General features: G+C 37.2%; 1 pseudogene; it reads right to left on the bottom strand.

Annotated features, from left to right (window-relative positions):
- Positions 1–1,173: 1,173 nt before the first annotated feature.
- LOC141489829 (cytochrome c, somatic pseudogene) lies at positions 1,174–1,488 on the bottom strand (annotated as a pseudogene).
- Between the last annotated feature and the right edge of the window lie 8,490 nt (positions 1,489–9,978).

Raw genomic sequence — 9,978 nt, 5'->3', positions numbered from 1 at the left:
AATATCTTATTCATCAATAAGTTACCTTACAATAGGGCCCACAATTGCAATTTGTTCAGAGCCCCCCATCAGCTGTCTGCAGTAAGAGAGAAGTCCACATTCTTGACTTCTTTAAAATTAAACATACGTTATTAATATACATTAATCATAAAATTCTTATTTAAACATTACATTTCCCTTAGTACAAGAGAAAAATGAATATTCCATGTTCTTTACACTTTTGTCTCTTTACCCAAATTCTCAGAATCCAATCTCATACATATGACACATTTATTTTTTTTTTTCAGGGAAAGTATATTCACAAATGTTTAATTGCTGAATCAAGTTTTGGGGGTGATCATGGATGCATTAATGGCACATCTCCATACAACTGAATCCTCTAAGTGCATTAAGTTTTAAATATGGCTACAGAGTAGTACTAATGGTACATCCCTAAACTGGGCTCTCCAAGTGAATATACCACTGCTATTCGCATACTAAGAACATGTCTGTAATCTTTCAATTTAACAAGTCTTCAAAACAGGTACTTAGCAAGTCAGGAGATCATATCTCCAACTGAACTCCTGCAGTGATGGGATGCCCTTTACTCAGTCCTTAGACAGTACACTGAAATGCCTTTCAACAAGTTAAAGGCAGTATTTAATGAAATTATTATAATTAAGTTACTTATTCACATAGTTAGGTAACTTAAGATGGATTCAATAGGACTGGCCTTTGGATAGGCTGGGGCATAATGCCCCCCCCCCCCGCCCAAGAACAGTGCCCCCACCCCCAAAACCCCATAACAGGTAAAAGTCATATGAAATTATTTAGTAGGCTTTCCCCATAGTTTGGTGAAAGAAGCCAGATTTAATTAAAACTTTTCTAAGACGTGGGACACAGGCACCTAGCCCTTGCTTTTAAAAAAAAAAAGTTGCCTAAATCTTTTAAAATAAATATTCAAGTGTGACAGCTTGGTTGTGACTGGACTTATGGGCAAAACAGAGAGAAGGGATATTTCTTACCTAAACCCAAGCCTACCTCATCTACATAATTTCTCTATTAGAACAGTCATTCATGATCGAAATGCTCAGGTCGATGAAACCAATTTAAATAGGGTCATTATGGTACACGTACAAAAAGGAAAGAAGTCTTATGGGCTGCTTCTGACAATAAATAAGGCGGCGGCATGCATTACTCGTTGGTGGCCTTCTTCAGGTAGGCTATCAAGTCGGCCCTCTCACCCTTCTTCTTGATGCCTGCGAAGATCATCCTCGTGCTGTGGATGTACTTCTTGGGGTTCTCCAGGTACTCCATCAAGGTGTCGTCTCCCCAGGTGATGCCTTTGCTGTTGTTGGTGTTGGTGTAGGAGAAGCCAGTGGCCTGGCCTGTCTTGTGGCAGAACAGCCCATGCAGGTTGGGGCCGGTCTTGTGCTTGCCGCCCTTCTCCACCGTGTGGCCCCGGGTGCACTTCTGCATGAAGATCTTGCCCTTCTCTGTGTCTCCCATGGCGGCCCAGTCCCTGGCTTGGCCCGCTGCGCCCGGTGCTGCCTCTGCCATATGACACATTTAAAACCCCAATGTAATTACAACTCAACTAACTTTCCAACAATTTAGTTTGATAAAAACTCTAGAGTACAGTGAATCCAGCACTCACATTCCAAAAGCTCTATCCAAAATAAAAATACAATTGTTAGCAATATTAGGCTTAACATTAAAACCAATTAGAGCTTTTCCCAAAAGAAATCAGTAAACAGGGGCAACTAGATGGTGCAGTGGATAAAGCACTGGCCCTGGAGTCAGGTGTACCTGAGTTCAAATCCAGGCTCAGAAACTTAATAATTACCTAGCTGTGTGGCCTTGGGCAAGCCATTTAACCCCATTTGCCTTGCAAAATCCTAAAAAAAAAAAAAAAAAAAAAAAAAAAGAAAGAAATCAGTAAACATCCCTGATAAGCTAGGTATTTCACTTCTTTGTAACCCAATACCACTTTTTGTTAACCTAAAGCTGTTACAATAAAGTTTTAAATCCCAAACCACATCACTCCTTGCTAAAGCTACAATAGTGTTAAAATAATTTAATCCTAAACTAATTTAACAATCTAGGTTATGTAATTCCTCCCATTCTGTACAAATTTTGTCAGAATGTTACAACACCAGTATCCCTCTTTTAAAACCCTCAGTTTGTTTGCCAAAACTCTGGTTCAGAAATGTTACAAACAATGAGAGTCATCACTCAGGACATGTGGCCAGCAGATATTCATTAAATGTGATTTTCTTTCAATAAAGGAGTCTCTTAACTCCTGGATCTTAGATATTTTTTTTTCCCCAATTACATATCCCACCTGTGGAGAGGTCTCTTTCCCTTTAAGGCTTAAGAACTTGAGCTCTCCTGTCTATCCCCATTCCCTCCACAGGTGGGTGGGGCTCTCAAGTGGGCTGGGTCTAGGGTTCAAGTCTTAACAAGATGATGGATGGGATTGAGATCACCACATGTCCAACCCACCAACCTTTCCCCCAATCCAGGGAGAAAGCATGGAATCTTTCCCAGAATCTCGTAAGGATAACAAATCTTTCCTCCTAGAACTTCTCAATCTTCCCCTAAACTTTTCTAAACTCTCCCCAAACCACAGCTTTTCTCTTTAAGAATTCCCCTCCTGGAGTGGCTAGGTGGCGCAGTGGATAGAACACTGGCCCTGGAGTCAGGAGTACCAGAGTTGGAATCCAGCCTCAGACACTTAATAATTTCCTAGCTGTGTGGCCTTGGGCAAGCCACTTAACTCCATTGCCTTGCAAAAACAAAAACAAAAACAACAACAAAAAAAGAATTCCCTTCCCTTAACTCTGCATAGCCACTACAAGTTCCGTGAGGGAGGGGTCACTGCACAACCACTTCCTTCTCTTCTTAGAATGATTTGGAAACTGCTTTACAAAGTTCCCAAAAATCCATCTTTAGTATACGAAATCAAACCTGCTCAAACCTGTCTACATGCTTCAACCAATTTCCACACTTAAGTCCTTTTCATTAGCTCTTCTTGACTTTAATTCATACTACTCTGAGCTAGTCACTTAGCTTATACAGCTATATAAACCACAGATATGATTCCACTTGTCACAATACATTTTCCATTCCAAGCTTTTAATAGTTAGCATTTCTTGATTATAACTGCTAAAACCCTGGAGAAGGGAAATAGTCATCCATAAATCCCTTAGCCTAATCAGAATATTCCCTGTCCCCCATTTCTTCAAATAGAGTAAACTGAATAACTTTTATAGAGGCAAAATTCTTTGGGGGGGGTGGTTGATCTATTCTTAAATCCTTACATGTCCCATAATTTTCTGTAATAACTAACATTACCATACTCTAAACTGATAAACTCCTGAAGCTCTGTTACCATATCATTCTGGAAAAAAGATGAACTATTTAGTTTCCCCTAAATGGGCATATCTTGACAACCACATTATATATATACTTAAGGATTAACCTGACTCTCTAGTCTTTCTGAAATTTACTTTCTAGCAACCTCTTTTTTTCAAATTAAAATAGCATTTCTTTCTATGATAATGTTTACTGTCTCTTTCCTGTTTCTTTAACTTCAAAATAAGGTCACTTTGAACATTTATTTTGCTAATTCTTCCTGAAGTAACTCCCCCAGCCCCATCCTTTTTCTAAAAGAGAGTGAGGGAAAAACATTCTAGCACCACAGAATCATGGAGAACTTGAAATAGAAAGGAACATAATGGTAGAATATCAGGGTGAGTAGTTTAGCCTCCATAATCCATCCCTTTTTAATCAAAATAAAAATCCCTCTTTTAAGTGCTCAAGAGACAACCTAGGAATGAGGAGGGAGGGATTGATCATATTATCTATTGTAACACAGGCAGAAAGCAGGCTCAAGGGAAGAGCCAGAGAGAGTTAGATAGATACTGCCTAAAAATCCAAAACAAAATGAGGATACTCAAGGAACTCTTTAGGGGAACTTGCTAACTTCTCCTTTCCCTGTTTAACAAATCACACAAGTAAATAGACATTCTAAACATAAAGACAGACAAGGCACAAACACAGATCATACAAAATGCAACAGAATTTTCCAAACTGACAATTTTAAAACACAGGCCAATGGCAAATTTCTGATGTCTCAGGAATGCAGAGGGGAGATATTAGCCTCTCTTCTGACAATCTCTCCCTCCCAAAGCAGACCAATTTCCTTCCTTCCTTTATATCTTTATTTTCCCAGATAAGATAACAATACATAATCATTTTCTTCTTACTTTTCCTTTATATTTTAGTCTTATTTACCTGATTTACCATGGGGGAAGGCTTAGGACAGGGTCTTTCCCATTTTAAATATTGACAGAGATCTCTTAGGATCAAGTGCCCTTAGATGCAAGTCTCTTATGCCCAAACTGGAAGGGGTCACCCCCAACCTTCAGTCATCCAAATGGACCCTCCAAGAACCTAGTGCCTTCAGATTCCAAGGTCTAGGCTTACCCAAATGGACCCTCCAGGAATCTAGTGCAGATTCCAATGTCTAGGCTTACCATCTTTTGTCTCTCTGTGCACAGGAGTTCAATGACTGTTCTTTTTCCTCACTGATGGTCAGGTTCTTGCAGTGGATTTGCAGTTCTCTTCCTACCTAGTCTCTCTGCTTTGGGTCATTTACACAGAGGGGAAACCAAGGTTTCCCAGAAAAATGACAAACTGCCAGAATTTGGGGCAGTGGTGCCATTTTGCCAAGTCTTGAGAGGCCAAGGTCCCCAAAGGGCATGCAATCCCGTTCGAGCTCCCAAACTGTGTGGGACAAATGCTACTTAAATAAATTTTGGAGATCTCTCAAGGTATGAAGAGAAAGCTTTATTCCTTTCTCGAGGAATAGATCACAATCAATTACAGAGATTGAGGCAAAAGCAAAAGGTCCAAGAATCACATTTATCCTAACTGGACTCCCGCCCCCACTGATCCACCTTCCTTAATGAAGAATATAGTCTTACAATCTAGACTGGCAAGCTAATCTAGGGAAAAGAGCATAAAATTCAAACTGAAACCAGATTATCTCTTCAACCCCAGGGATTGAATGGTCATTTGGACTTCAACAGATAAGGTGAGTCAGTTGACTCTTCACCAATATCCCAGAAGTTGCTTTGTGAAGGGAGGAGTTAACTATTCTCTGATCTATAATCTACTGAAGAAATCTCAGACTTTATTCCAATCAAAGGGATACAGTCATAATCAGAAAAGCCTGGATATTTTGACACATTCTTATATCCTTTAAGAATAAGAGATTTATACTCATAATATATCTCTCAAATACACTGAATAACGTAAAGAGTTAATTTAGAGCATAGTACATAGTTTCCTTGACTCACAAATAGTTGCATTAAGGGAAATGGAGGAGAAAAAAATTAGGAAAAAAAGGTAGGCTGAAGCTAGATACTGGGAAGCATTGTTTCTACTCTAAGGTGTTTGAACTTTCTTCCTTAAGCAACAGAGCTATTTAAGTTTTTTAATCATAGGAATGAATTGATCAATTCATCAGAATTGTACTTGAAGATTATTAGTCTATAATTTCTTTGTAGCAAAAATTAAAAGAGCAAGAGATCTAAGACTAGGACATATGTTTAAATGTATTATTCAGTTTGACCCAACAGGGTATGCTTGTGTTTCAAGAAAGGGTAAAAACAGATTTGAAACAACTGTTGTAAAATGTGCTAAAAAATAAATATGATTTTTTAAAAAATTGCCAACCAGTAGTGAAAAGCTGATTAAATATGAATATTATTCTATAAAGTTCCATAGATGCACATTTCTTTGACTTTCTCCAGTTATCTTCTCAGAAGAAATGGAAACAGTAGATGACAATGGTATTTCAGGGTTGGACATTTGCATGGTGGCCATATAGAGAGTTTAAAATTTCAAGAAAGTTCACAAGTAAGGATTGTGTAGTATAGCAAATCTCACGATGCTTTCCAGGATATAGGATTTCATGTAGAATCAATAAGGGACTTTTGTTATATGTAAATTGGTAGTTCTGATTTGATGAGAGTGGTGGTGTTAAAGGACTGGAATTTCTGAGGATAGTAAATGTTTTATGTGTAAAGAATGTAAGAAACAAACACCTTACCAAGAACTCATAACTGCCATTAGTTAAGAAAAGAGAATCCTTTATTGAAATATTCTTAAGAACTCAGTGTCCCAAAACTGAAATGGGCATACCTGGAGGTCAAAACCATAGATTTTTATCCCCATCTAGAAACACAAGTCCCTCCTATGTCCCGAATTGGCTGGGTATTTCAGAGACCAAACATCTATCCAAAATACTTAATTCTCTACCCGTGCAGGTCACAAAACCTTATCAACCTTCTCTTCCCCACAATTTGGTTAACAGGCCCTTGAGAGGTATAACACAGAGATGTGAATTTGAAACTTAAACTGGTGCTAGCTAGTTTATTCACTATTTCACTCAGCATTGTAATTCTGTGGTCTCTTGCTTTCCTTTATCTACTTCTCTAAAGAGTGAACTTTTGTTCATGGTAAGATGTAAATAGCCTTGATTTACATCCTGTAAATCTACATTTCTCACTTCATAGTTTTTTTTAATTCATTCTCCCCAGCTGTCTTTCTAAGACATAGACTCCTTTCCTCAATTTCTAATTAGTAATATAGAAATGAAAACTAATCACTTATTCATTTATTACAATGAATAAGATAGAAAATAATGTTTCAGGGAAATGCACTAATAGAATGTGAAATGTCTGGAATACTGATGGTCTAAATACTTATCCAGTTGTTTGGTATTAAATAAAAAAAAGTATTCATCAGAGTTCCATTTGTGAGGAATGAAGGGCATTATTGGTCTTTATGGGTTGTGGAGGGGGGGCCCTTTGAAATCCATTATAAAGGGGGAATGGCCCCAGCCAGTCACTAAACTGGGAGAGTTCTCCTAATCCTATCCAAAAATGATTAGATTAGAAGAAACTTAAAGAGTACCCTAGAGTCTTGACCTCCTTTGCTCATGCTCAAAGAGTTCTATCTGTTATTGCTCACTAGTATAATGAGGAAAGAAAACATATAGGAACCAATGTATCAATTAGATTTGGGACCCCAGCCTATGATTGGCAAGAAGGGGCAGGAATAGTCTTTCAAAGTGCATAAAAGTGCTTGCATGTTGGGATTTCCCCACCCCCTCTCTCCCACCATGAGAGTGGTGTGCCATTTTGTTAAGATATATTAATAAAACTATTTTAATCACTCTGGAATAAGTATTCTCAAGCCATTTATAACACATTTTTCTTTTGGTTCTTTGTGACTTTTTTATTTGGGAGACAGTTATTTTATTTTAATTTTGGAATTGTTGTGTTATAAAAGACTTAGTACTTCTGGATGATCAGGATCAAAATTTGATCCTTCAGTAGATTCCATTCTGTTTACACTGTGGAGTGGATCTCTATTTTCATCTTTATGGGTATTCTTTCCAATGGTAAAGATTATAAACCTCACATACTTATTATTTTGTTCCATTTTACCTAATCTCATAAGATTATAAACTTCACATAATTTATCTTCCATTTCATCTAATCTTCTCATAAATCATCTAAAGAAGATTTCTTTTCAATTTAGTATTTATTAAACACATATTAGACTCAAGTCTTTGAAGACCTTCCTCTAGGTCATTTTACATTTTGTGTATATCATTTGAATGTTAGACTATTTACCCTTTAGGGTTTATTCTCATTACCAGCCTAGGCCTTCTTGTTTTCTAATCAATTAATAGATAATATCTGTTATTCTATTTAAATGTAGGCCATTAGAGGCAATACTGAAAGCCTACTTACTCTGACAATGCATCTCTCCATTTTTTAGTCCTTCCACAATTTTGATTCTTCAATAATTATAGTGTTTAGTGATTCAATGTCAAATTCCCAACTGTATGAAAACTTAGCCACTTAATAAGGAATAAAGTTATTGCAATTTCACCTTACTCCTAGAATAATAGTCTTTTTCTTGAAGCAAAGAATGCCCATTGTGATCAGGGAAAAGGTTTTTAGATTGTTCACCTTCTAGGATTGTTCCTAAATCCATGCATATTAACAAGCCTAAAAACAGAACAAAACAAAACATTCACTAAATGGTTTCTCTGATGTTGTGTTTAATTTACATATTGGTATTTTTCTCTCTTTTTAAATAGTAACTAGCTCTGAGGTAATTCATATTAGTATTTATGAGGTAATTTATTTCATTCTTTATGCTTTCCTTAGTAGTTGGATTATGGAGTAGCCCAAAATGAGTAGGGGTCTTCATTTAATTTTGGCCTGTGAAAATAAATATGTATTAAGTTTCCCAGAGTTTGTCCCAATGAGGGATAAAGATTAAATTCAGTTTGTCCTAATCATGGTCAAATTTTACCAGGGTTTTGGCTTTAAGGAAGAGCTACACAGAATTAAGTTAACATGTGCATTTATTAATAATTCTTTAAATCACAGATTATTCAACATTGCATGGAGATCTATGGTAGGATTTTTATAGTTTTGATTATTAGAAGGCAGGATCCAAAACATTACCTTTAGTTGATATAGTCAAAAAAGGGCCTTCCCCAAGCCAGATTGAGATGTAGACAACCCAGGAAGAAGCAGGGTCAACTCAGGTTGAAGTGGGAGAGCTAACATTAGAAATTCCAGGAAAAGGAATGCATTTGTGCTAAAGACCTTCAAAGTTTGGAGATGGCCAGAGAGGTTAAATTGATGGGTTTAAAAAGGCAAACCTTTATTCTATTTACAATTGAGAAGGCTCTCTCAAAGCTCCCTTTACAATTACTAAGTTGACCTGATCAAAAGGAGATCTTCTTTAGTATCCATATCAAAATTAGGTCATTCACCAACTTTGATCATAAAGACCCTGAAAAATATTCACACACACACACACATACACACACACACACATACACACACACACACACACACACACACACACACACACACATTAAAAGGAAAAAAAATTCCTTGCTCATAGTATTTATTTACCTTTTGGGGAATTTTGATTGCTTACAGTATATAAAAAACAAATACCATGCTTTCCTTCTTTTTTCTTTTCTCCCTTCCTTCCTTTCTTCCTTTATTAACTCTCCCTTTATCTTCATTCTTTCTGCTTTAGAGATTGAAGACAGAAGTTTTAAGGCCACTGAAAAAGTGAAGAAATTTGCAATTCTTTGGGGTGTTAAAACTCCTCAAGCTTTTATTATGGCAAAATATTGCTACAAAGTACACAGGTCAAGAATCAAGAGACCTCAAAGGGTCAGCACTTCCTGCTAAATACCCTGCTTTGGTAGGCTGGACAGAGAGGATGGTGCTTGAGGGGCAATCCTACACCCTGGACCAAGTGTCCTTCAATGGCAAGCAACATACTGATGATTCTTGTCCTGAGGTACTCAACCCCCAAGATCAACATGTCATTTCTTACTGGCCAGCTTCCAGGCCAAGGTTAAGTGAAAAGGAAAAGAGGGACAAGATACAGACAACAGTGTCCAGGGGAGACAGGATCTCAAGAATAGGAACCTCTACCCATTTAACAGATTTTGTTTCTGCCACATTCATGATTCTCTACATCATTTCCCTGCATCATTTCACCCCCTTTAAAATTATTTGGGACCCAGAGACTTCTGGGCCTTTCAGAGACCATTTAGCAATGAATGCATTGCAATGAGAACTTCTTTGAGGCAGGGTCCAGAGAATGGCATAGCTGGCTAGCATCCTGCAGAGGCTGGTCTTGGGCAAAAACCAGAGAGAGATATTTTAAGAGAGAAATCTATTTAACAGAGATCCAATAATTTGGGGGGTGGGAAACTAGAAGGTATATAAAAAACAGAATTATACTTTATGATCCTAAACCAGTATCAGAATACCTTTTAATAAGAACATGGATTCCAACATAACACAGTCATTAATGCATTAAACTATAACCAAAAGTTCACATACAGTATAAACAAATGTACCAAATAAGCATTTT

This window comes from Macrotis lagotis, chromosome 5 (genome assembly GCF_037893015.1).
Source record: "Macrotis lagotis isolate mMagLag1 chromosome 5, bilby.v1.9.chrom.fasta, whole genome shotgun sequence".
Lineage (NCBI taxonomy): Eukaryota > Metazoa > Chordata > Mammalia > Peramelemorphia > Peramelidae > Macrotis > Macrotis lagotis.
This window is presented reverse-complemented; position numbering and strand designations above follow the sequence as displayed.